Genomic DNA, 27268 nt, shown 5'->3' on the forward strand with positions numbered 1-27268 from the left:
AACCTAGCAATGTAAAAGATATCAGTTTCCACCATCGATCCAGCCTCACTCACCATGGTGAAATTTCACATGGCACAGTACACTGAGTGGTAGGAATACAGAAACATAAGCACCTAGACACAGCTTAAGGATGCATCACAATATATTTTTATGAGAAGACTGACCCAACACACATGGCTAGGCACTTTACAATTACTCCCTCTCACTTCCTATCACCATTCTCTCTTCCGAGAGCATCCACCCTCAAATTGAGTATGGGAACAAGTAGATTAGAATCCATCCCATAATTCCTAGGGTTCAGAATATGTGATCCATGAAGTTTATTTCCATTTGAGTGATGGCTACAATGATTGGGCTGTACTGTGTTGGCTGACGTAATAATCTGTAGGTATGACTGAATTTTTACAAGATAATTGTCTTCAAATATAAGAAACTAAAGGATAAATGTCTTAAAATCGAAGAAGCTCCTGGTTAAGAGCTCCGCTTTCTAATTATGAGTTGGGACAGATCTCTAGGTGAGAAATGGATAATCAAAACTGGAAAGTATTTTTACCTGTGGCCCAGAAAGCAGGAAATCTGTTCCTAGACCTGCTAGCTAAGCTCCTCACTTACCAAATCTCTTTTGCAAATGACATCTAGGGAAAGGGTAGAGAGGACAGATGCAATATGAGATCAGTCCCTTGCTTACTAAGACACAGTTATGTAAAAATCTCCATTCTTGGAATCTTCACAATGCCACATTAACTTCTGCTGCTGTTCTCGTTCATTTACAGACTGATTGGAGCATTGCTCCAACTCTAAGCACAAAAACACATTCTTCCTGGTTTGGAAAAGAATAATAATATTACAAGATTTTTTTTATTCTCTCTCTCTCTCTCTCTCTCTCTCTCTCTCTCTCTCTCTCCCTTCCTTCTACCCTCCCTCCCTCCTTGCCCCCCTCTCTCTCTGTCTCTCTCTGTCTTTCTGTCTCTGTCTCTCTCTGTGTCTCTGTCTCTGTCTCTGTCTCTCTGTCTCTGTCTCTCTGTCTCTCTCTGTCTCTCTGTCTCTCTCTGTCTCTCTCTCTCTCTCTCTCTCTCTCTCTCTCTCTCTCTCTCTCTCTCTCTCTCTGTAGGTGGCCAGGAAAAAAAAACTGTTAAAATATTTCGTACATATAAATAGTAAAGACTTATATTCTCAAAGTCCCATAATGAGATGCTGCAAGACTAAAAGGCTCTATATTTCTATAAATGTATGAAATCCCACATTCTCTATCTCCTCCATAGAGGATTCAAATGTACAAAAACCACAAGAATAACAACAGCAACAACAATAACAAGAGCAACAGCAGGCCATGGTAAAGCATAAACTCCATCACTTCCTGAGAACTTTTCTGTTAACATCATCTATGTTTCTATCACATCTACTAATACTGTGCAATCCTACCATTCATACTGTATATTGTATGATATCAATTCTGAGGTTACCCAATACAGTGGATACTGGACATGATTTCCCAGATTGATGGGCCAGATGTATAAATGGGCTCTTCCCTCTCCACCAGTGGCCTAAAGAATTGAGGACATATCTGATAGTTACTCTTGTTACTTTTTTTTGAGATGCTTAAAGACCTAAAATAATTCACTTGCATTCATTAAGCGATTTGATTACTATTCACTAAGGGTTTAGCCTATAGCAGGCACACCCAAATATTTGAAGAATGGTAGAATAAGAAGAATGACAGAGAAGGAAAAGCAGTTGCCTGGAAGAGTTTTCCATTTACAGCTAGACAACAAACATTTTTTTAATAATTAATGAAATATTATTAGATGGTTTAAAAGGTACAGCAAAATATATAAAGCAAGAAATATGGGGAGTCATTGAAGGAATCAGAGAAAGAACTGAAAGAGCTTGAAGGGGCTCGAGACCCCATATGTACAACAATGCCAAGCAACCAGAGCTTCCAGGGACTAAGCCACTACCTAAAGACTATACATGGACTGACCCTGGACTCTGAACTCTGACCTCATAGGTAGCAATGAATATCCTAGTAAGAGCACCAGTGGAAGGGGAAGCCCTGGGTCCTGCTAAGACTGAACCCCCAGTGAACTAGATTGTTGGGGAGAGGGCAGCAAGGGGGGGAGGATGGGGAGCGGAACACCCATAAAGAAGGGGAGGGGGGAGGGGGATGTTTGCCCGGAAACTGGGAAAGGGAATAACACTCGAAATGTATATAAGAAATACTCAAGTTAATAAAAAAAAAAGAAAGAAATATGGGGAGTGACATTGAGTAAGCTATGATCTAAGAGGAGATTGAGAGATGGTTTCATTTGCAAAAATCATCACTGACAATGATCTAAGGCTTGGACCATTGAACATCAGTGGAGGAGAATATACTGTAAGTACAAACATTCAGAAAGGCCATAGGGTAGTAGGGTGGTTACATGAGAAACTAACAGAAGGAAAGTTGGGAGAAGGGGGCAGAGAAGACTCAGGGAACAAAAGCACACACTGCTTTTGCAAGAACTGAGTTTGGTTTAGAACACCCATGTTACATGACTTGCAGCCGCCTATAACTCCAGATATACATATATGTGTATATATATGTGTATATATATATATATATATATATAATCACATCTGATCTGTGTGGTTACATGCATTCACATACCCAGATATAAATACATATACATCTAAATACAAAAATATTTAATGTCTTACAAAAAGATAGATAAGGGAAGGAAGGAGCAAGCCAGGTAGGGATTAGAGGTTCACTTGAATGCTCTAGTTTAGGGAACATATTATAATATGAAAACCTGATGAAGGATTTGGAAAGCCACTTCCCTTTTCAAGAGAAATGATCTGACTGCTTTTTGAAGAAGACGTTCATTCTGGGACTGATGGAGGCATGAAGGGATGAAATATGCATACCTTGAGTTGGAAACGCTGATGGACACCCATGGGAAGAAGTCAAGTGAGCCGTTCCAGAGTTCAAAGTTTAAAAACACTCTGTGGAGTATCTGCATATAAATACTATTTTAAAAGTTGAGATTGGATTATGTATATATCAAGAAAATTGTGAAGAAAAGATACCCAAGAACTGCTAAGTGGTATGGCTAGGAAGAAAACTTAAGTAGGCCAAGTCAAAAGACAACAAGGGAAACTGGTGTGTGCACAAACACATGCATGTGTGTGTGTGTGTGGGTGTGTGTGTGTGTGTATACATGTGAGCATGCGCAATTATCAAAGTATGATTCAGACATCCTTGGAGACAAAACCCTTTGCACAATTCCACAGCTTTCAGGCTATCTGTGCCCTCTTTTCTGAGGCATATAGAATATACTTTTCCAGAGAACCTACAATGTATGATCATATCCTCTACTTATACCTACTGGCATACGTGTCTACATAGTCCCATATGTGGACTGTGTTAGTATTTTGACAAAATAGACTCCATTCAGATAAGTGCATCTACTGATCAATAGCTTAACGTTTCCACTTACTGCCTATTCCAGAGGGTGGGATTCCTCGGGGTTTCAAATGTACATCTAAGAAAAAATTTTTTTCTTTCTCTCAAACATACTTAATCTTATTCTCTACCTGTGTCTGTGCACATGTGCGTGTGCGTGTGCGTGTGCCTGTGCCTGTGCCTGTGCCTGTGCCTGTGCCTGTGCCTGTGCCTGTGCCTGTGCCTGTGCATGTGCATGTGCATGTGCATGTGCATGTGCATGTGCATGTGCATGTATCTGTGTTTTGGCATGTCAACTCCAGGTGCTTACTACATCCAGGACAGCTCTAGAGAAGCAACCTTCAGATGCTCCAATCTTCTCTTACAGACACAGACGCTTCTACTGGACTTGTTCCTTCTGATCTATCCACACACAGTTCCATAGATCATGGACAACGAGGAAATAGCCAACTCTCTTAAGACTGGACTAATATCTCTATATCCACTTTCCTCGGTTCTCTAGAGACATATCACCCCAAAGTCGACAGGAAATAGTTAAAGATCATGATGACCCTATTCCTGCTCTGTCATCACCTCTTTCTAATTTTTTTCCTTTTTTAATTAAATCAAAACGGAAGAATGTTAGCATTCTGTCTAAGCTCTGTCCCACAGTTGCTTGGCTAGCCAGGTATGCATGACTCACTGTAAAAGGACCTGCTTGGCCACTCCTCTCTCTCTCTCTCTCTCTCTCTCTCTCTCTCTCTCTCTCTCTCTCTCTCTCTCTCTCTTTCTTGCTCTCTCTAGCTTTTGCTCTTGCCTTCTTACTCCTACTTGCTTCCCATCCCCTTACCCCCTCTCTCTCTCCAAATGCTGATGGCCGGCCTCTACTCTATTTTCTCTCTCCCTCTTTCTCGCTCCCTCCCCCCCCCTCTCTCTCTTCCTTTCTCTGCCTCTATTACCCTCTCAATTACCCTCCCCATTCCCTGAATAAACTCTATTCTATTCTATACCATGTGTGGCTGGTCCCTCAAGGGTAAGGGATGCCTTAGCATGGACCTGCAGAGGCACCCTATTCCCCAATACATTATTACACCTCCATAGAATGTATACCCCCTCTCTTTATCTTTTTATAAACACAACAGACTCTTTCTGTTTTGATATCTAACTTAGAAGACAAGAATGTATATTGGCCAACATTCTCTGAGAGATTCATTGTTTTTTAAGAATGTAATAGGAACGTAAAAGAATATTTGAAAACTTTGAACTATTTAGTTTTATTTCTACTTCACGCAAGTTAAGAGTCATCTGGGAAGAAGACTTTCTATTAAGACAATACCTCTGTCAGACTGCCTATGGGAAAGTCTGTGAGGGCATTTTATTCCTCTTCTCCTGAGTGTCTTTTTTTTTTTCAGGGTTTGAATTGACTTTATTATTCTGTAAATGTGAACTTTACAAAGCGTTTTACAATTACTGATGACATCTTTTGCCATGGATCTCCACGTCTGAAACAGCTCTGAGCACCAGCTCACAGCTCTTGAGTTTCCCTGTCAGCTTGCAGACATTACTGTGGGGTTTTTTTGTTGCTGTTGTTGTTGTTGTTGTTTTAATTTTTTGTTGTTTTTTTGTTGTTATTGATACAATGTTTTCAGCCATGGCTACAAAGTAACAGTCTTGTCACTACAGGGTCACAGCACAGAGAGAGGAGGATGCTGGAGAGTCAAAAAATAAAACAAAACAAAAACAAACAAACAAACAAAACCCCAAAAAACAAAAACAAAGCCTCCTCCTCCCTTAAACAAAAGCAAACCAGGAAATGGTGTCTGCTGTAGCTTAGTGGTACTGTGAAGGCCTCCTTAGAGGTAGGGGAGCAACTGACTTTATTATTTTCTAACAGCCATGAATTATGATGCTACTTTAACCCCTAGACAGTGCCTTCAAAACAACCCTCTTCCTGTGGTCCTTTTTTGCAAACATCCCACTGAAGAGATAAATGTTCTCCTTGCACCCTGAGCCACCCAAAATGTTCAAGTCAAAAATATTTACACATTTTATACTGAGTTCTCTTTTTGTCTACCAAAAATAGTATTGCAAATTTTGGCTTCTTTTGACATAAAAATCACAATCCTGTGTAAAATGCTTGCAATGAGGCGGCCGATGGGACACAAGCAGAGGCTATTCAACCAGACTGTTTTAGATCCTGCATCCTTTTCTTCTCTAGGAAAACAAAACAAACAAAAGTGAACACCTTTGCCATTTTTGAAACACTTCATGTTGAGCCCTTCTTCCAGGTGCTGGGCTGCCTGACATGCAGAACCACAAAGCAGCAGCACCATTCCAAACAGTGGGTAAAGCTGAGATGTCACATGCTTGTTGCCATTCCAATTTGGGATCCACAGCAAGCAGATTCTCACAGGGTCTTTCGAGATTTCAGCTGGCTGATGGGCCATCTGCCCTTCCCACGCCAGCTAAGAATCATCATCTTTAGGGAACCCAAGCAGGGCACAGTGGGGCAGAGCAAGGCATGGGGTAGCACTGGGCTTAGGAAGTTCCTGCTGTTGAACCAGGTAGCACCAGGCACCCCAAAGTCCCATAGAGGGAACTGAACCTGTCAAGCCCTCACAGGCCCTTTCTTCTGCCTTCCTCTAGGATCTAAGTAAACACCACACAGCTAGTTTTCCTTGAGACCCATACCTTCAGTCACACCATGAAGGACCCCTCAGAGTCTCTCAGTTACCTTTCATACATCCACATTCAAGGGCAAAGTAAGAAACCGAATCAGATGTTAGCTGAGGCAACTGGTATAGAAAACAATACAGACTTCAAATACTGCGACAGCCGGGCAGACAGGCAGCCCCTCTCAGCTCACACTATCAGCCCTGTCTCTGATCCCTTGTCCTGGACCTGCCGTCTTAATTTATTTTGTTTAAATATCCTCATCATCTTTTCCCCTACCTCAACTTTTCCCAGATCACAGTCACCTTCCTGTCCATTCAAATATGTTTTTCTCTCTTTCTCTACATTCGTGGTAGATGTTGGAAGTGCAGCTCACAATGGGCATCATGGTCTCTCAGCAAAGCATGCTGAGCAAGCCACACCCCCAAATAATAAGAATGAGAAGAAGAATAAGCAGCACTCTTCCGTGGTCTCTGCTTCAGTTCCTGCCTTATATTTCTGCCCTGCCATCTCTGATGATGGATTACAACCTGTGAACCAAATAACCTCTTTCCTCTCCGTGTTTTTTTGTCTGTTCGTTTGTTTGTTTTTGTTTAATTTTGTCATATGTACTATCACAGCAACAGGAATTTATTTAAGAAAAACTTATAGAGAGACAGTAAAATAGATTGATAAATAGAATATAGAAATACAGATGATTGGTAGAAAGTGGATAGTGTTAAACTGATAAGGCACTGAATGAGAAACTGGATGTCTTGCTCCTTCCCGTAGTGATTCTTCTCCCAGGTCCACTGCCTGGAATCCTAAGTCACTCCCATTCATGTCTTATACTTTTAGTCAACTATGAACTTTAGACAACACAGCAGTCCCAAGAGTTGGCATGTTCTCTCAGGGATATACAGATAACAGGCAAGGCTTGAGTCAAGAGCAGGCTCCCTGCAGTGATCTTGTGAGTTTGAAAGATTGTGTTCTGAAACAATCTTATTTATACAGATTGAATTGTAAAATGCACTGACTACCCAGTGCAGCATGATTAGATCTGCAGATTCAAATTCTTATTATTTTACCTAGAATTTTGTCTAAGGGGAAATTTAGCTCAGAATGATTCTGTATACTCGGCAACAACCAATGTATTGAAAATTACATGTTTTATTACTGATGGGAATAGAGAACTGTTGTAATAAAAAATGTCCCGGCTAAAAGAATCACCCCTGTCTTATTTATTCATTCTCAAGAATGAAAATCCTTCATGCTATTTTTTACTCACCATATTTTGTGAGACCAAAAATGTATTTCTATATTGCAAACCTGACTATCTTCTAACCAAATACATTCACAACACTGTTTAATTCTCCAAACAGCAATTAAGTATCTCATGAGTTTGTGAGTCAAATAAAATAAGTTATATCCTCAAATAAAGTAACACAAAGCTTAGAAAATATGATAGATGATCCATAAATGGTAAATTTTAGCTTTTTTATAATTTTAGTAATTGAGTATAAGCCACACATTTTAAATAGTTGAAAGGAAACACTAATATTAAGATACTCACAGTTGGACAAAGCAGTATAGAACTGTTAATTCTAATGTCTGTGAGACTGAAACAGGAGAAATGCTGCAAGTTCAAGGTCAATCTGGACTAGGGCTACCAGAATATAAACTCTGTCTAAAGACAATAGCAAAGAAATCACTCACAATACGCAGGAGGCATAACAAAGTATTTATGGGGTACTATGTAGATAGTGATTTTGTGCTCTCATTTCACAGGAAGCTTTCTTACGACATCAGGTGCTTCTCCAGTTCTCATCTACTGAGGTGCATTTACAGACAACAGGAATACTCGGCAAACAGAGCGCCCCTCTGCCCTAGAATGCTTAGAACCCTAAACTAAGCTGCAGTGCAGAGGGATTAAAGCACCAGGGGTCATTACTGAGTGCCACTCCATGGCAGCAGATGAGAAACAACCCAGGAGAGTAGCCCTTAAAGAAATTCATCCCACCATCCTTGCTCTCATGTCCTCAAGCTGAGCCCTGCTCTGTAATAACAAAAAGAGACAAAAAATGCTGATGTGTTTGGGATTTAGCATTTCATCCCCATCTACCTTAACCCTTGAAAAACACTTGACTGCAACCAGTTTATTCTATGTACATTGTATTTTTCATATATAAGGTGACTGAGAGAATATTGGGCATATTTGGTATGTTTGAATCCACTTTAGTCACTATCTGTCTGATACTGGTATCAGAGGACTATAGTTTCTTCAAGTTAACAACTGTGTCATTTTTTAAATGACCCTAGGTGGTCTTTGATAGCTTGTTTAGAGAATATCATGATACTCAATTTTATCTTACACATTTTCTTGTACATATGAGATAAGTTATTTCTCCAAGGAGCTCTGACATCAAGACATTTTTAGCAGGAATTTGTTCCTTTTCATGCAGAAAGAACAGCTGTACAGTTATCATTGCCTCCAAGCTCTCTAATAGACTGGAATCATTTTATATGTAGTAGTCATGAAGTTTCTTAGTGATTCACTTCTACTTAGCATCTTCCCTGGAATCTTCCATTTAATAATACCAGCCCTAAGAAAATGTCTCCCAAATCGGTTACTCGGAAAAACTTACAGTTCCCAAAGTACACACTCTTCATTCTCTGGTGGATAATTCTTGCATGTAACCTTGAGTCAGGGAATGTGGGAGAAAAGAAAATGGGCCTGCTATAACCTGGAAGGCTGGTTCCTGAGGAGGAAAATGGGAACACAACACTCAGCCGTTGTGGAAACTTTCCCTGTGTGGGTCTCTTGGGCATACATCCTGATTCCATCACCACTTCAGCAGAAACCTGAGCAGATGGAGCTGTACTCTCACGACTCCTACCTAAATAAAACTACCATTATGTAAAAATATGGGCTTGACTCCAATGAGCAAGGGCACCTGTACATTTTGGCCAAATACCTACCTTCTCCAAGTCCTTCAAGTTTTAGACTAAGTTTTCTGGACTCTTACAAGTGCGAACTACAAAGCCCTTTTCTGAATTCTCCACAGCAACCAAGAAAAATAGCAGTTTCGAACTTGAAGAGATAGCAAGCTACATCTAAATCCTTAAGCTTCAAGGTCAATGATACATAACCCCAAGAATAATAGTCTACAGTAATTATTATATTGGTGTCAGCAACTCCGTGGGCAGACAGCAATCTCATCCTTAAATCATGATGAGAATTCTGAGAGTTTGTGAAGCTGTGCTCCATATACAGTTAATAGGCAATTTGTACCTAGTACTACCTGAATCCAAGGTAAGAAACATTTACTTCAAGGAAACAGCAAGCACACACAGGATAGGACAGCCAACATGGCCACTAACTTTCATTGTCAGTGGGATACATTACCATCAATTTATTAACTTTGGCAAAACCCTCACAGGACCTCTTGCAAAGGGAGAGGATTCAGGTACGGTGATAACAAATGCCAAGGTTACCTCTGAATAAGATCCTAATAACATGCTTCTAGCTTCAAGATATCGTATACATGGGTCTTTGGGAAAATAGTACAGCAAATGATCTTTCTGCCAGACTCTGCAATTTGCTTTACCCATCACAAATCCAAAGTTAGCCTAAGCTTTTAATACATGGGTCTATTAGATAGGCTGGCAGTCTACTCTGCCAGTGGACTCTTCTTCCCTAATGGGCTATTTAAATTTAGCAAGGCCTATTTTTGAAACATCTTTCAGCACTGCAGTGTGGTATATTGTGAGGTTTTTAACCCTCAGTAATGTTTCAGCCCTGATTACCTCTCCTGGTAGGAACATTAAATATAAATGTATGCATAGCTTTGGTGACAAGGTGATTCAATTTACATAATCCTTAGCCAAGAGGACAGTGAGGTCCAGCACTACCGAGATACTTTTCCCAAGCATCATCTCCTTGCAATGAGACACTTTCCTTTCATCTCTAATGAATGTAACTTTCAGCCCTTTTGCTATTTTATATAATCTCTAATATAAATTATAGACTACACAAAATATTATGCCACCTATAATAATGACATGATGTGTTCAATAACATGCAAACGATGGCTTTAAGAAGTTAAGCAGGAGCTAAAATATGCTTAATATTTATAAATATTTTAAAAGGTTGTTAGCATCCCCCAATTGTGTAAATGTCAAATTTTCCAGCATTCACATAAATAGAAACAGCAGGAGAAATCCACACATGCTCACTCCCAACTTCAGGATTCCCAATGTTTCATCATCCTTTCATCACACATTCATCATACTCTCATCAACATTATTATTATTTTCTATTTATAGTCCTTTTGAGACAAGGTAGGCTAGGCTGATCTTGCCAACTACATGTCTCTGCTTCTAGAAGGCAGGAAAGCAACCCCGCACTTGGCCTTGTCAGACTTTGAAGGATATGCTCCAAGCTGAGTCACATTACGATTTCATTGGTGTCTGAAATTTTGTATTTTAAGAGCAGAATATAAAATGGCAGTGATTTCTTTTCAGATGCTTCCATCACAGAGAATCTCAAATCGTGAGCATCTGTTCCCATTTCAAAACTACTCTAGATAGTCTTCCCTGCTGCAAACTAGGGGATGGACATGCTAATCACGAGTGAGTCAGCCCTAAGCAGCATGAACTCATCTTTACTCTTCCATGTACCAGATTTTTGTAAAAATACAAGATGGGGGTGAGAGGAGATGTCTGAAACAAAAGAGGTACATAAATAAAAGCAGAAGGCACTAGCCAGGACCAGAAAGAGACACCAGTCCACATTCTACTGCACCAAAGACTAGACAGGTGACACGTCCTCCTTCTGTGTTTAATTATAGCTATTTTCTGCTGACCCACTGTCATAGATTCTGTACGAAGCATTTCACACATCTTCTCTTTAATATGCATCAATATAGTCATTTTTTTATTCTTAAATAAAAGAAAGTAAAGAAAGGGAGACTTAGAGAGTTTTTTGTATTTTTTTTTAGCCAAACCTAGGGTAAAGCCTAGTCATCCAGACCTAAAGGTACAAATTCTCCTCTTGAGAAGCTTTAGTCCCAAGTAATGCAGACTAAATAAACACACAGACACACTACACACACACACACACACACACACACACACACACACACAGAGAGAGAGAGAGAGAGAGAGAGAATACAATTATTCTGATCATTGGGTGTGTGGTATCTGGTTTAAATCTTGTTTTATACAGAGATCACATAGCTAAAGTCATGCCAGTCTGTTTATACAACTCTACGCCCTGTACTACAGATACAGGAAACTTTGAAAGCCAGTGTTTTCTAAGGCAGGTAAGACAGGAGGTTGAGCCATTGGGACTATTTAATGTCAACATAGGCCATTCTTGACATCTAACTAGAAGTGCTTCAAAGACTGGCAGCCCAAATTTCCTGAATTGTCAGTGGTGTTTAAGTCTGAGTAAGAAGAGACATTCTGATATTTAAATAACACTGTGTGCTAAAATCAACTGACAGGGGATTTGGAGAGATTTTGACAGTTAACTAATGAAAGCTTGCAAATGAGAAAGCACTACATTATAATCTTAAATGTCTATGGGAGGCTGAGAAATGCAAAATGAGGTCCTCTGAACTTAATGCTTAAAAGAAAATATTTAATTACCTGGAGCCCTCAGGACAAGGGAAGCCAGGAGCAGTCTGGGACAGGATTCTACCAATTTCCCCTGCACCTAGAGCTGACCCTGTGCCACAGCTCTGTGTACCCATCTCCCACTGGGAAAAAGCTGGTCTCCAGGAGTGCTGACACACAGGCTTACACGAGGGTCAAGCCACTGTCAGAAACAGCAAGATGAGCTAACACCAGAGATAAGCAGATGGCGAGAGGCAAGGGCAAAAATAACAGGAACCTAAGCAACAGAAACCAAGGCCACTGGGCATCATCAGAATCCAATTTCCCCACCACAGCAAGCCGTAGATACACCAACAAAAAGGCAAAACAAGATTTTGATTTAAAACCAGAACTCATGATGATGTTAGAAGTCTTTAAGAAAGACATAAATAACTCTCATTAAAGAAATACAGGACAACAAGGGTAAACAGGTAGAAGCCCTTAAAGAGAAAACACAAAAATCCCTCAAAGAATTACAGGAAAACACAACCAAACAGGTGAAGGAATTGAACAAAATCATCCAGGATCTAAAAACAGAAATAGAAACAATAAAGAAATCATAAAGGGAGACAATCCTGGAAATAGAAAACCTAGGAAATAGATCAGGAGTCATAGATGCAGCATTACCAACAAAATACAAGAGATAGAAGAGAGAACATCAGGGGTTGAAGATACTATAGAAAACATTGACACAATAGTCAAAGAAAGTGCAACAATCAAAAAGCTCCTACCCAAAAACATCCAGGAAATCCAGGACACAATGAGAAGATTAAACCTAAGGAAAATAGGTATAGAAGAGAGTGAAGATTCCCAAATTAAAGGGTCAGTAAATATCTTCAAAAAAAGTTATAGAAGCAAACTTCCCTAACATAAAGAAAGAGGTACCCATAAACATAAAAGTAGTCGACAGAATTCCAAATACATTGGAACAGAAAAGAAATCTCTCCCATCACATAAGAGCTAAAACGCCAAATGCACAAAACAAAGAAAGAATATTAAAAGCAGTAAGGGAAAAAAGTCAAGTAACATACAAAGGCAGACCTATCAGAATTGCACCAGACTTCTCACCAGAGACTACGAAAGCCAGAAGATCCTGGGCAGATGACATACAGACACTAAGAAAACACAAAAGCCAGCCCAGGTTACTATATCCAGTAAAACTCAATTAACATAGATGAAGAAACCAAGATATTCTGTGACAAAACCAGATTTACACAATATCTTTCCACAAATCCAGCCCTACAAAAAAACAATAGATGGAAAATTCCAACACAAGGAATAGAAACTACACCCTAGAAAAAGCAAGAAAATAATCTCCTTGCAACAAACCCAAAAGAAGAGAGCCACACACACATAATTCCAACTCTAACAACAAAAATAACAGGAAACAACAATCACTATTCCTTAATATCTCTTAACTTCAATGGACTCAATTCCCCAATAAAAAGACATAGACTAACAAACTAGATACCTAAATAGAACCCAGCATTTTGCTGCATACAGGAAACACACCTCAGAGACAAAGACAGACACTACCTCAGAGTAAAAGACTGGAAAACAACTTTCCAAGCAAATGGTCTGAAGAAACAAGCTGGAGTAGTCATTCTAATATTAAATAAAATCGACTTTCACTCAAAAGTTATCAAAAATATAAGAAAGGACACATCATATTCACCAAAGGAAAAATCTACCAAGATGCACTCTCAATCGTGAATATCTATGCTCCAAATGCAAGGGCACCTACATTCATAAAAGAAACCTTACTAAAGTTCAAAGCACACATTGTACCTCACACAATTATAGTGGGAGATTTCAACACCCCACTCTCATCAATGGACAGATCATGGAAACAGAAACTAAACAGAGACATAGAAAAACTAACATAAGTTATGAACCAAATGGATACAACAGATATCTATAGAACATTTCATCCTAAACAAAACAATATACCTTTTTCTCAGCACCTCGTGGTACCTTCTCCAAAACTGACCATATAATTGGTCACAAAACAGGCCTCAACAGATACAAGAAGATTGAAATAACCACATATATCCTATCGGATCACTATGGATGGTCTTCAATAACAACAAAAAAGACAGAAAGCCTACATATATATGGAAGTTGAAAAATGCTCTACTTAGTGAGTGGTCAAAGAAGGAATAAAGAAAGAAAATAAAGACTTTTTAAATTTTAATGAAAATGAAGACACAACATACCCAAACTTTTGGGACACAATGAAAGTTGTGCTAAAAGGGAAACCCATAGCTCTGAGTGCCTCCCAAAAAGAAACTGGAGAAAGCATACACTAGCAGCTTGACAGCACACCTTGAAAGCTCTAAAACAAAAAGAAGTAAATACACCTAAGAGGAGAAGAAGGCAGGAAATAACAAAACTCAGGGCTGAAATCAACCAAGTAGAAACAAAAAGGACTATACAAAAAAAAAAAAAAAATCAACAAAACAAGAAGCTGGTTTTTTGAAAAAATCAACAAGATAGATAAACCCTAAGCCAGACTCGCCAGAGGGCTCAGAGGGTATCTAAATTAACAAAAACACAAATGAAAGGGAGACATAACAAAAGAAACTGAGGAAGTTCAAAAAATCACCAGATGCTAATAACAAAGCAAATACTCAACACAACTGGAAAACCTGGAGGAAATGAACAATTTTCTAGACAAATACCAAATACCAGGTACCAAAGTTAAATCAGGATCAAATAAAGTACCTAAACAGCCCCATAACTCCTAAAGAAATAAAAACAATTATTAAAAGTCTCCCAACCAAAAAAAGCCCAGGACCAGATGGGTTTAGTGGAGAATTTTATCAGAACTTCATAGAAGACCTAATGCCAACACTGTCCAAATTATTCCACAAATAGAAATAGAAGGGACACTACCCAATTCTTTGTATGAAGCCACAATTATGCTTTTACCTAGACCAAACAAAGAAAGAACTTCAGAACAATTTCCCATATGAATATATATGCAAAAATACTCAATAAGATTCTAGCAAACTGAATCCAACAACATCAAAATGATCATCCATCATGATCAAGTAAGCTTCATCCCAGGGATGCAGGGATGGTTTAATGTACAAAAATCCATCAATGTAATCCACTATATAAACAAACTCAGAGGGGGAAAAAAAAAAAAACACGATCATCTCATTAGATGCATTTGACAAAATTCAACATCCCTTCATGTTAAAAGTCTTGAAAAGATGAGCAATTCAAGGACCATATCTAAAAATAGTAAAGGCAATATAGAGCAAATCAGTAGCCAACATCAAACTAAATGGAGAGAAACTTGAAGCAATCCCACTAAAATCAGGGACTAAACAAGGCTGCCTACATCCCTACCGATTCAATGTAATACAAAAAATCTTAATCAGAGCAATCAAACAACAAAAGGAGGCCAAAGGGAAAGACAGAAGTCAAAATATCACTATTTGCAGGTGATTTGATAGTATACTTAAGTGACCCCAAAAATTCCATCAGAGAACTCCTAAACTTGATAAACAACTTCAACAAAGTGGCTGGATATAAAATTAACTCATACAAAGCACTAGCCTTCTTCTACTCAAAGGATAAACACTGAGAAAGAAGTTAGGGAAACAACACCCTTCACAATAGTCACAAATAATATAAAATACCTTGGTGCACTTCTAACCAAGCAAGTGAAAGATCTGTATGAGAAGAACTTCAAGTCTCTGAAGAAAGAAATTGAAGATCTTAGATGATGGAAAGACCTCCCATGTTCATGGATTGGCAGGATTAATATTGTAAAAATGGCCATTTTGCCAAGAGCAATGTACAGATTCAATGCAATCCCCATCAAAATTCCAACTCAATTCTTCATAGAGTTAGAAATAGCAATTTGCAAATTCATTTGGAATAACAAAAAACCCAGGATAGTGAAAACTATTCTCAACAATAAAGAAATTTCTGGGGGAATCACCATCTCTAACCTCAAGCTGTATTAAAGAGCAATAGTGATAAAAATGCCTGATATTGGTACAGAAACAGGCAGGTATATCAATGGAATAGAACTGAAGACCCAGAAATGAACCCACATACCTGTGGTCACTTGATCTTCGACGAAGGAGCTAAAACCATACAATGGAAAAAAAGACAGCATTTTCAACAAGTGGTGTTGGTCCTACTGGAGGTCAGCATGTAGAAGAATGCAGATCAATCCATTCTTATTGCCCTGTACAAAGCTTAAGTCCAAGTGGATCTTGGACCTCCACATAAAACCAGATACACTCAAAACTAATAGAAGAAAATGTTGGGAAGTGCCTCAAACAAATGAGCACTGAGGAAAATATCCTTAACAGAACACCAATGGCTTATACTTTAAAGTCAAGCATCGACAAATGGGACTTCATAAAATTACAAAGCTTCTATAAGGCAAAGGACACTGTCAATAGGGCAAAAGAGCATCCCACAGATTGGGAAATGATCTTTACCAATCTTCCATCCTATAGAGGGCTAATATCCAATATATACAAAGAATTCAACAAGTTAGACTGCAGAGAATTAAATAACCCTATTTAAAAATGGATTACAGAGCTAACAAAGAATCCTCACTGAGGAATATCAAATGGCTGAGAAGCACCTAAAGAAATGTTCGACCTCCTTAGTCACCAGGGAAAAGCGAATCAAAACAACCCTGAGATTCCACCTCACACCATTCAGAATGGCTAAGATAAGAAACTCTGGTGACAGCAGATGCTGTCAAGGATGTGGAGAAAGAGGAACACTCCTCCATTGTTGGTGTGATTACAAGCTGGTACAACTACTCTGGAAATCAGTCTTGTGTTTCCTCAAAAAATTGGACATAGGAAGACAGTAGGACCTGAAGAGCCAGCTATACCACTCCTGGGCATATACCCAAAAGATTCTCCAACATATAACAAGGACACATGCTTCACCAAGTTCATAACAGCCTTAGTTATAATAGCTAGAAGCTGGAAAGAACCCATATGTCCCTCAACAGAGGAATGGATACCAAAAATGTGGTACATTTACACAATGGAGTACTACTATGCTATTAAAAACAATGACTCACGAAATTCTTTGTCAAATGGATGGAATTAGAAAATATCATCCTGAGTAAGGTAACCAACCACAAAAAAACACATGGAATACACTAACTGGTAAGTGGATAGTAGCCCAAAAACTCAGAGTACCCAAGAGACAATCCACAGATCACATGAAGCTCAAGAGGAAGGATGAACAACAAAAGTGTGGATGCTTCAGTCTTTAGAAGGGAGAACAAAAATATTCATAGGAGTAAATACAGAAACAAAGTTTGGAGCAGAGACTGAAGGAAAGGCCAGCTAGAGACTGCCCCACCTTGGGATCCGCCAAACAGCCAAACAATATACAGCCACCAAAACCCAGACAATATTGTAGATGCCAAGAAGTACATGCTGACAGGAGCCTGATATAGCTGTCTCCCGAGAGGCTCTGCCAGAGCATGACAAATACAGAAGTGAATCCTTTCAGCCAACCATTGAACTGAGAATGGGGTATTCAATGGAGGAGTTAGAGAAAGGACTGAAGGAGCTGAAGAGGTTTGCAACCCCATAAGAACCAACCAGAGTTCCCAGGGACTAAACCATCATCCAAAGAGTATACATGGACAGGCCCATGGCTCCAGCTTCATATGTAGCACATGATGGCCTTGTTGGGCACCAGTGTGAGGAGAAGCCCTTGGTTGTGACAAGTCTGGACAACCCAATATAGGGAAATATCAGAGTGGGGAGGTGGGAAGGGGTGAGTAGATGGTTCAGGGAACACCCTCATAAAAGGGGTAGGGGGTGGGGTGGGGGCTTATGGTCAGAAAACTTGGAAAGGGGTAACATTTGAAATGTCAACGTATACTCCTTACTCCATGTTTTCTCTCTCAATGAACTCATTTAAGTCAATGAACGGGACAATAATTTTTTTTTAATGTCAACTCTGAACATCATGTTAGTAGCAACATATCAAAGCAAACTTATCAAGTTGCAAACTTGTTTCCTTAGATTACACACATCCCACTCATATCCTTGACTGTGTTCTGTTCCCCCAGCATCTCCTATCCATGGAGGATAAGATGGCTAATTTTCTTTTTTTCTTTTTAAACATAGCTCTCAAACAATTATGAAAAAAATATTTTCAGAAAACTTGCTTCCCACCGTAACTGCAAGATTGTGGTAATACTAAAATGCATCAATTAACACATTAGAGATAACCAAGATGTGTCCATACTACATTAAGCAACGAAGACAAAATCTTTCTCTAGTTTTACCAAGAGCAAATTCAAATTTTGATTCTGTACTTCACTCCCCACAACGTCCATCTGTAGGTAATCCGTGGCTACTGGACTGTTGGCTGTGTATCTGTCGTGTGTTTCTGATTTATCTGTCCTTGTTACCCATGTCTATCCTGTGTTTTTGCCTTTTTCTAGCAAAGAAGGACTTTGCTTTGGATTTATTGAACAGTGCAGAAGACAGGAAATAGTAAAGAAATGAAAAGTTTTTATAGAGATCTTTAAGCAGATTTTACAGGGAACAAGTTACTTTACTGACCCAGAATAATACTCAGAACCTCAAACAAATGTTATCAATCTATATCCACATGTTGCTTCCAAAATTGATATAGATATTGTTTTATTTAAGGTTATTTCAACATGCTTTGGGGGGAGGGTCAGCAAATGAATACTGCTACATACATACATATACATCATTCTTTGTCATTCTCTGTCAAGAACACAGCAGAGCATGTAGCTTTCTATTACACCTAGTTTAGATTGTAAATTCAGATTACATAGAAAAATCCAAGGTAAGTAAAGTTGGTTACGGGGTTGGGGATTTAGCTCAGTGGTAGAGCACTTGCCTAGCAAGCACAAGACCCTGGGTTCGGTCCCCAGCTCCGAAAAAAAGAAAAGAAAAAAAAAAAAAAAAACAAAAAACAAAGTAAAGTTGGTTACATTGTTCTCTTAAAGGCGAGTTAACCTTAAATAGGCTAAGTACACAGTAGGACAGCAGGTTAAGCAGGTAATCTTAAATGATCTCAAGGCATATTATCAACTTGGTAGCAGTGTCTGAAAAAACAGTTCATTCTCTTTGAAGACAAGTGACCACACTACACTAATAGATATTTTTCAGAGACTGTAGCTATAATAGTTAAAATTCAATGGTTGAGTTTTAGAATTAGGAGTCCACACATCCTTTTCTGCAACCTCTCCTACTCCCAAAGCACCACAGCTTTACTAGCCAATTAAATAAGATTAGCAAGAGATAAAACCTAGTTCCCAATTATAAGGATATCCATAAGAATCCGTATTATTTACAATAGAAAGTACCGTAATTTAGGCTATTATTCAAATTCTAATTTTGGTGAATAAATGCATTAATAGCACAGTTTAACCACCAAACATTAAAAGTAACTGAGATTCAAGTCATACGAGATGCATGTGAAATAACTGATCTTTCTGGAATAAATATGGCCAACAGATCTCTTGGTTAGATGTGATTCAGCTTCCTTAACACCCACCAAATCTTTGGCAGCTTGTGGTTTCTGGGAGGAGCATAATTATCTCATGTGTAGGAAAATGCTAACACATACATATATACAGAGAGAGAGAGAGAGAGAGAGAGAGAGAGAGAGAGAGAGAGAGAGAGAGAACATGAGATGTGATAGAAAATGAGGCCAAGGAGGGCAGGAGGGTCAAGATGATAAGGCCAATAGGACTTGGTAAGAACAGTGGCATTACAACACAAATAGAGAGACACTGGAGTGATCTGAAGAGAGGCCCGACATGCTGGAATCTTTCATGCTAGTGGTTATGTGGAGGAGGCCAAAGAGAGAAGCAGGGAGCCACACTGGGGGACCATTTCCATAAACAAGTGAGAGGTCAGTGGTCTGGTGCAGTAGCATGAAGATCAGTCAAATTCCAAGCAGTCTGTGGAAACAGAACTTTGATGGCTTCTTGATGACTAGATGTAGGGCAAGAAAGGATCTAGGGTGTCCAGGTTTCTGCCAAGAAGTAAAATGCACATGCTCCCAGTGGATCCCAAGGCCCTGACAAATAGAGTACTGAGAGCCCTAAATCACAAACACTTCCTTTCATGCCTGGTTCTGTAGACAGAAAGTCTGCTGTAGACAAAAGAGAATTTCAGTGGCCAGTGAGGTTCAAACATAAATGGAAGGTGTGTGTGCGTGTGCATGTGTGTGTGTGTGCGTGTGCATGTGTGTGTGTGTGTGTATCTGTGTGTGTGTGTGTGTATGAGAGAGAGAGACAGAGACAGAGACACAGAGAGAGAGAGACAGAGAGACAAAGACAGAGAGCAAGAATTCCCACAGAGGAATTTAGGTAAGATATAAATTAGGGTGTCCAGAAAGCTCAACTTTAGCTTGGACATGAGCAAGTGCTAGAGAGCAGCTACGTCAGTGTAAGACTTGAAAACAACAGAGGAGGAAGAAGAGAATGAAGAAGAGGAGGAAGAGGAAAAGGAAGAGGAGGAGGAAGGATTTATTGGCCTGTTGGAAAAAGCAGGTAAAGATGGAAGCTTGGTCATGTTCAGCTTCCAGCAGGCATCAGCAGGGAACCCTCTAGTCTCCCCAGTCAGTTCCAGCCCCAAGTGGGCCACACAGTACCAACCCTTTAGCTTTAGAACTGAAGAATTCTCAGAAGGCTGAAAAAGCAGCCACAGAGAAGATGCATGGGCAATAGGCTAAAATTCTCCATGTTGCACGGAGATGGTAGAGCACGGTAAGAGAGAAGAGGTCATTGTCCATACCACTGTTAGTGGCTTTTACTGATGTTATAAAATAACTGAGAAATAACTTAAAGTGGGGGAAGAAAATGGTGAGCAGTTTTATATGCCAATGAGCTCCACCCATTTTAGGTTATGGGCAAGCCAGAAACATGGTAGCGGAAAGTCTTAATCTCATGGTAACCAGGAAGCAGAGAAAGACTGACTCAGAAACATCTGGAAGTAAGTACACTCTTCAAAGATACACACTAAAGGAAGCGCTATTTCCAGACAGGGCCCTTAGCATCCTTTCAGTTTAGGGGTTGGTTGGTTGGTTGGTTGGTTGGTTGGTTGGTTGGTTGGTTGGTTGTTTTGAGACAAATATCTTACTATGTAGCCCAGGCTGGCCAAAAACTATCAACTTTGCCTCCCCAGAGCTAAGATCACAAGTGTACACCAAAATTTCCAGATACTATGCCCCACCTCCTAACAGCACAAACTCTTTATTGGGTTTATTGATTGCTGCAAATAGCACCCTCATGATCAAATCAGTTCTCACCAGAGGCTCCAAGCTGGGACCAATTCTTCAACATGAGATGATGTATAGGACCTTCATAGCCAACCCATAACAAAGCCCAGTCTTACATTTAAACCCCACACAAAACACTTGCTCAGAATTGTGTTCATGCTTCAGTTTTAGAATTCAGTATTTGTGTGATACAATCAAGCATGAGCAAATAAATCTGAAACTGGTCAGTGGAGTGAAAGGCAGCATGAATTCCATTCTCTCTTTATTCAGTTTTCAAACCAGAAACTCAAGATTGCCTTCAGCCATGATTCTCACTCATTCTCCATGCCACCTCCTAACAACTCTACCACACAAAGACTGCTGGATTCTCTTTCCAGTCAATTCACCCACACATTCATCTCTGACTGAATCCCACTTCCCTCTCACACTGACTCCCCACATAAGAAGTAAAGAAGTTCCCAGATACTCAGATCTCAGAACCCTGTGGTTTTAGTGGCTTCCACTGACTTCAGGACAAAGACTTGTGTTCCCTAGCTCACATGCACACACACACACACACACACACACACACACACACACACACACACAGTCATCATACCATTTAGATCATTTCTGTATATCTCACTTCACTTTGAATTTTAAAATATCAGTTTTGAGCTGTGCCCAAGCAGTATGCTTGTCAACCATGGGAGAAGAGGGAAAAGGAAGAAGGATGTGTTCACTGAGCTCTTTATGCACACTGAATATGAAGTGGATTGCTGAGCATGATTTAGCTAGGGTGTCAAACTCGGTGTTGGAAGCCCTCAGGGCCAAACCCTTGTCCAGGAAACAATGATCAGGGGTATATTTTAAAAAAAAAAAAACAGCCATCGGGGATGGTTACCTTTCTCAGATACCGTGCTTTCAGACACATGGGCATTACATTTGGTGATGGTTCACTTCTTCGAGATGTGGATCTGCTCGTAGACAGGGAACATAAACTTGGCTCCTCACAGGTCTTCAGCCCCATGGTCCTTATTACGGAACTTGCTGTGGTTGGACATGATGACTGGGCCATGTGTACCTTAACAACTATACACTGGGGATTTCCAAAAGCACCCTGCACACTGGTCTGGAGTCTATCAGCACAGGATGGCATCTTGTTGATGAGCATGACCTGGAAAGAGTGGCCCTTTCTTGAACATGAAGGCTATCTTTACTACAACTCTTCACCATATATTTGTTAACACAAATAAAGGAAGCAGCTATCACTTCTGAGGAGGAGAGTTGCTCATATTGTCTAACACCATGGGGCTACACAGAGGGAATTCATCAACTTTTCTTTTTTTCCAAGTCATGCGGCTCTTGGTGTCAGGGCCACCTCATCAGACGGGAGTTGGAACTTTTGCTTGCCCTTACAATATCAGCAGCACCAGGTGTCATGGAAGCTGATGAGGAATAGAGGACCATTAGTACCCCAGAGGGAAAGAGGTTACTCTAAAGTTTAGTACAATAAGCCCTGTGAGCTTCAGATGGTGATGGTAGGCAAATAGCTCAGTCAGTCACATGTCAGCACGCAAGCATCAGCACCTAAGTTTGAGCCCTAGTGCTTGCTGGGAGAGGTGCCTTGGGCTTTTAATCCCTGTGCTGGGAAGGCAGACAGTGGGTTTCCTTGCCAGCCAGTACCTAGCTAAGCAGTGAGGTCCAGGTCACAATGAGTCATCCTATGGAGAGGTCCTGAGAAAACTACCAAGGATCAACTCTGGACCATACACACATGAGAACACACACACACACACACACACACACACACACACACACCTTTATTTTTGTTATCCTAGTGCTCCTTATGGAATTGTAAATAATCACAACAGCCACCCTACAGTAATTCATACAGAAGAGTCATCACACAGTCATTTAATGTTCACCAGCATGAAAATTAACTAAACAATTAACACCTATCAAATATTTCTCCCAGAAGACAGAGGAAAAGAAGCTCTTACGAATCTTTAGCCTCAAGAGGTTGTGCACTAGGGAACGCTCTGACTCAGCTCTACACCGTGAATTTCAAGGTAAAGCACATGTGGTTTTGTGTAATCACTTATGAATAATTTGATTAAAACATAAATGTTGATATAATTCAATATTGAGATTACTTAAACAGAACCAGATATATGTCATGTTTAGGTAACTTCTCATTTTTAGTTGTTTTCCACAAAGAAAGTTAACTTAACACAACATAAGAGAAGGTAGAAACTGCTTCTACCAAATACTGAGAATATGCATAGAAATCAATATTATTTCCAATGACCCGAAACCATCACTAAAACTCACTCTTCTAGACCCTGTAGAACTCAGGACGGCCACAGGCTGAGTCATCTCACAAAATGTAAGCATCCTTGTCCTTTAGCCTTGTCTACAGGAAACATTCTCATTGGGTATTAAAGGAATGAAACTTCGTGGTCTTCTGAGATCAAACACCTTCAGTACCTGGCTCCAGAGACTCCCAGGCGCTCAGTTCCCACAGATATGTCCACATTAATCTTCAATCCACCTCCTGATGGGACCTAACGGAAAGCTGCCATTTTTTCTGAAAAATAGGTCACTAAACAAACGAACCTTCAGCTTTATGTCTCAATCCTCCGTAGTTTTGTGCTTATCTGAGTCCTTAAGATTGTAATATTTCACACCTGACAAGATGAGAGCACCTGCCCTTCACTAAGCCTTTGTCTGGTATGATACGTTGTGCTTTCATTGCTCAAAGTCTGGTAAGGCAACAACTACTTTCAGTAACCAAAATTCTCCAGTTAAATTAAGTTTGTGTTTTCATTTTGATTAATAGTTTGGTCATCCTTATTCTCATTTCTTATTTTCTTTACATGTGGGTTTACCATCTTCTAGTCATCCAACAATGACATGTATTCAATGAATTTTTTGAAGAATTCTTTTCAATACCATGGTACTATGTGGCTTTATCCCTTGGTTGGTATGATTAACTATATTATTTCTTATCTCCTTTGCCATTTTCTTTTTTTTAAATATGAGATAAGGATATTTTATTTATTCCTGTAGAAACAAGCATGAACATTAAGCCAGGGTTTTAACATACATTTTCATCACCATAGTATATTTCCCAATAAAGGGATAGAGACTATTACAGTCTTCAGACTGGCCTGTGTTCCTCCTTATCTTTTTTTTTATTGGACATTTTATGTATTTACATTTCAAATTTTATCCCCTTTCCAGGTTCCCCCTCCAGAACCCCTCTATCTTATGCCCCCTCCCCCTGCTTCTATGAGGGTACTCCCCCTCTCACCTACCCACTCCCACCTCACCAACCTGGAATTCCCCTATACTGAGGAAAAGAGCCTTCACAGGACCAAGGGCCTCTCTTCCCATTGATGCCCAACAAGGCCATCCTCTGCTACATATGTGGCTGGAGCCATGGGTCCCTCCATGTGTATTCTTTGGTTGGTGGTTTAGTCCCTGGGAGCTCTGTGGGGTCTAGTTGGTTGATATTGTTCTTCCTATGGGGTTGGAAACCCCCTCAGCTACCTCAGTCCTTTCTCTAACTCCTCTGTTGGGGTCCCCGTGCTCAGTCCAATGGTTGGCTGCGAGCATTCTCCTCTGTATTTGTCAGACTGTGGCAGTGCCTCTCAGGAGACAGCTGTAACATGCTCCAGTCAGCAAGCACTTCTTGGCATTTGCAATAGTGTCTGGGTTTGGTGTCTTTATCTGGGATGAATCCCCAGATGGGGCAGTCTCTGCATGGTTCTTCCTTCAGGCTCTGCTCCATACTTTGTCTCCGTATTTCCTTTAGACAGGAGCCATTCTGGGTTAAAAACTTGGAGATGAGTGGGTGGCCCCATTCTCTAAACGGGGGCCTTGCATAATCTCTAGATATGGTTTCTACAGACTCTCCCTCCCCTTTGTTGGTCATTTGAGCTAATCTCATCCCTGTTGCGTCCTGGGAGATTCTTGCTTTCCTGGCATCTGGGACTTGCTGGTGGCTACTCCCAGTTCTCCATCCCCCAAAGCTACACACCTCTGCTCAAATTCCTGACCCTCTTATATCATATCCTCTCATATCATGCCTCCCTTTTCCCCCTTCTCTCTTCCTCACGTGTCCCTCCCACCTCTACATCCTGTGAGTATTTTGTTCACCCTTCTTAGAAGGACTGAAACATCCACATATTGGACGTCCTTCTTGAGATTCATGTGATCTATTATTTGTAGGTTGGGTATTCTGAGCTTTTAGGTAATCCTCATCAAAATTCCCACTCAATTCTTCATAGAGTTTTAAAAAAAGCAATTTGCAAATTCATTTGGAATAACAAAAATCCCAGTATAGGGAGAATTATTCTCAACAATAAAAGAACTTCTGGGGCAATCACCATCTCTGACCTCAAGCTATATTACAGAGCAATAGTGACAAAACCTGTATGGTATTGGTACAGAGACAGGCAGGTAGATCAATGAAATAAAATTGAAGACCCAGAAATGAACCCACGCACCTTTGGTCACTTGATCTTTGACAAAGGAACTAAAACCATCCAGTGGAAAAAAGACAGCATTTTCAACAAATGGTGCTGGTTCAACTGGAGGTCAGCATGTAGAAGAATGCAAATCAATCCATTTTTATCTCCTTGTGGAAAATTAAGTCCAACTGGATCAAAGACCTCCACACGAAATCAGATACATTCAAACTAATAAAAGAGAAACTGGGGAAGAGTCTCAAACACATGGGCATAGGGGAAGTTTTTCTGAACAGAACACCAATGGCTTATACTCTAAGATCAAGATTTGACTTCATAAACTTGCAAAGCTTCTGTAAGGCAAAAAAACCCTGTCACTAGGACAAAATAGCATCCAACAGATAGGGAAAGATCTTTACCAAACCTACATCTGATAGAGGGCTAATATTCAGTATATGCAAAGAACTCAAGAAGTTAGACTCCAGAGAACCAAATAACCCAATTAAAAATGGGGTATAAAGCTAAACAAGGAGTTCTCAACTGAGGAATATCAAATGCCCAAGAAGCACCTAAAGAAACATTCAACAACCTTAGTCATCAGAGAAATGCAAGTCAAAACAACCCTGAGATTCTACTTCACACCAATCAGAATGACTAAGATCAAAAACTTAGGTGACAACATATGCTTGCAAGGATGTGGAGAAAGAGGAACACTCCTCCACGGTTGGTGGGATTGAAAACTGGTACAACCACTCTGGAAATCAGTCTGGAGGTTCTTCAGAAAATAGGACATAATACTACCTGAGGACTCAGCTATACCTCTCCTGGGCATATACCCAAAAGATGCTTCACCATATAACAAGGACACATGCTCCACTATGTTCATATTAGCCTTATTTATAATAGTCAGAAGCTGGAAAGAGCCCAGATACCCTTCAACAGAAGAATGGATACAGAAAATGTGGTACATTTACACAATGGAGTACTACTCAGCTATTAAAAACAATGACATCATGAAATTCTTAGGCAAATGGATGGAACTAGAAAATATCATGCTGAGTGAGGTAAGCCAATCACAAAAGAACTCACATAGTAGCACTCACTGATACGTGGATATTTGCCACTTTCTTATACTTTACTAGATTATTGCAGAGATTCCTCATGGTCCAGAAGCACAAAAGTTTCTTGCACATAGAACATTCATATTCCATACTATGTACTGTCTGCTGTGGCAGGAGTTCATTTCCGGTCATGTCTATATGTAGTTTGGATTTCCCTTCTATGAAATAAAGTCCTTAACAGAATTCCTTATAACTTTTCAAGGAGTCAAGCTGTGGTAAATCTTGTGAATTTCTTATTTCTGTTAATTTTGGAGAGAGAATATAACTTGTGTGTTTCTGCTTTTACATATATTGTGAGATAATCATTAAGCTTAATACAGTACTATCCATGTGAATATTCCTGAAGCTGGGGAAAGCATAAATTCTGAATTCCAAGGATAAAATAATCAATATTTATCAAAATAAACCTGTATATCTTCCTTATTAATATATGAATGTGTATCAATTTGATGATATGCCCATATGCATAAAATTATATAGCATTAATATCAACTAAATTTGAAACATTTTAAATGTTATTTAATTTTTAATTTTTGGAAATATTACTTGATAGAAGCATCATTAAGAGATTAGTAGATCTGACATAAAAAAATGAGAGTTCCTATTTTTAACACCATTTATTCCAACATTCTACTAATATAAACTTCTTCCATAAATTAGCATTATCAATGTAGTACCAGCTACTC

General features: G+C 39.7%; 1 protein-coding gene across 5 annotated transcripts in view; it reads right to left on the reverse strand.

Moving 5' to 3' along the window:
• The window catches only part of Amph (amphiphysin), a 230741-nt gene that overhangs the window by 171901 nt on the left and 31572 nt on the right, over positions 1–27268 (reverse strand).

The sequence above is a fragment of the Rattus norvegicus genome, chromosome 17 (assembly GCF_021556685.1).
Source record: "Rattus norvegicus strain SHRSP/BbbUtx chromosome 17, alternate assembly SHRSP_T2T, whole genome shotgun sequence".
NCBI lineage: Eukaryota > Metazoa > Chordata > Mammalia > Rodentia > Muridae > Rattus > Rattus norvegicus.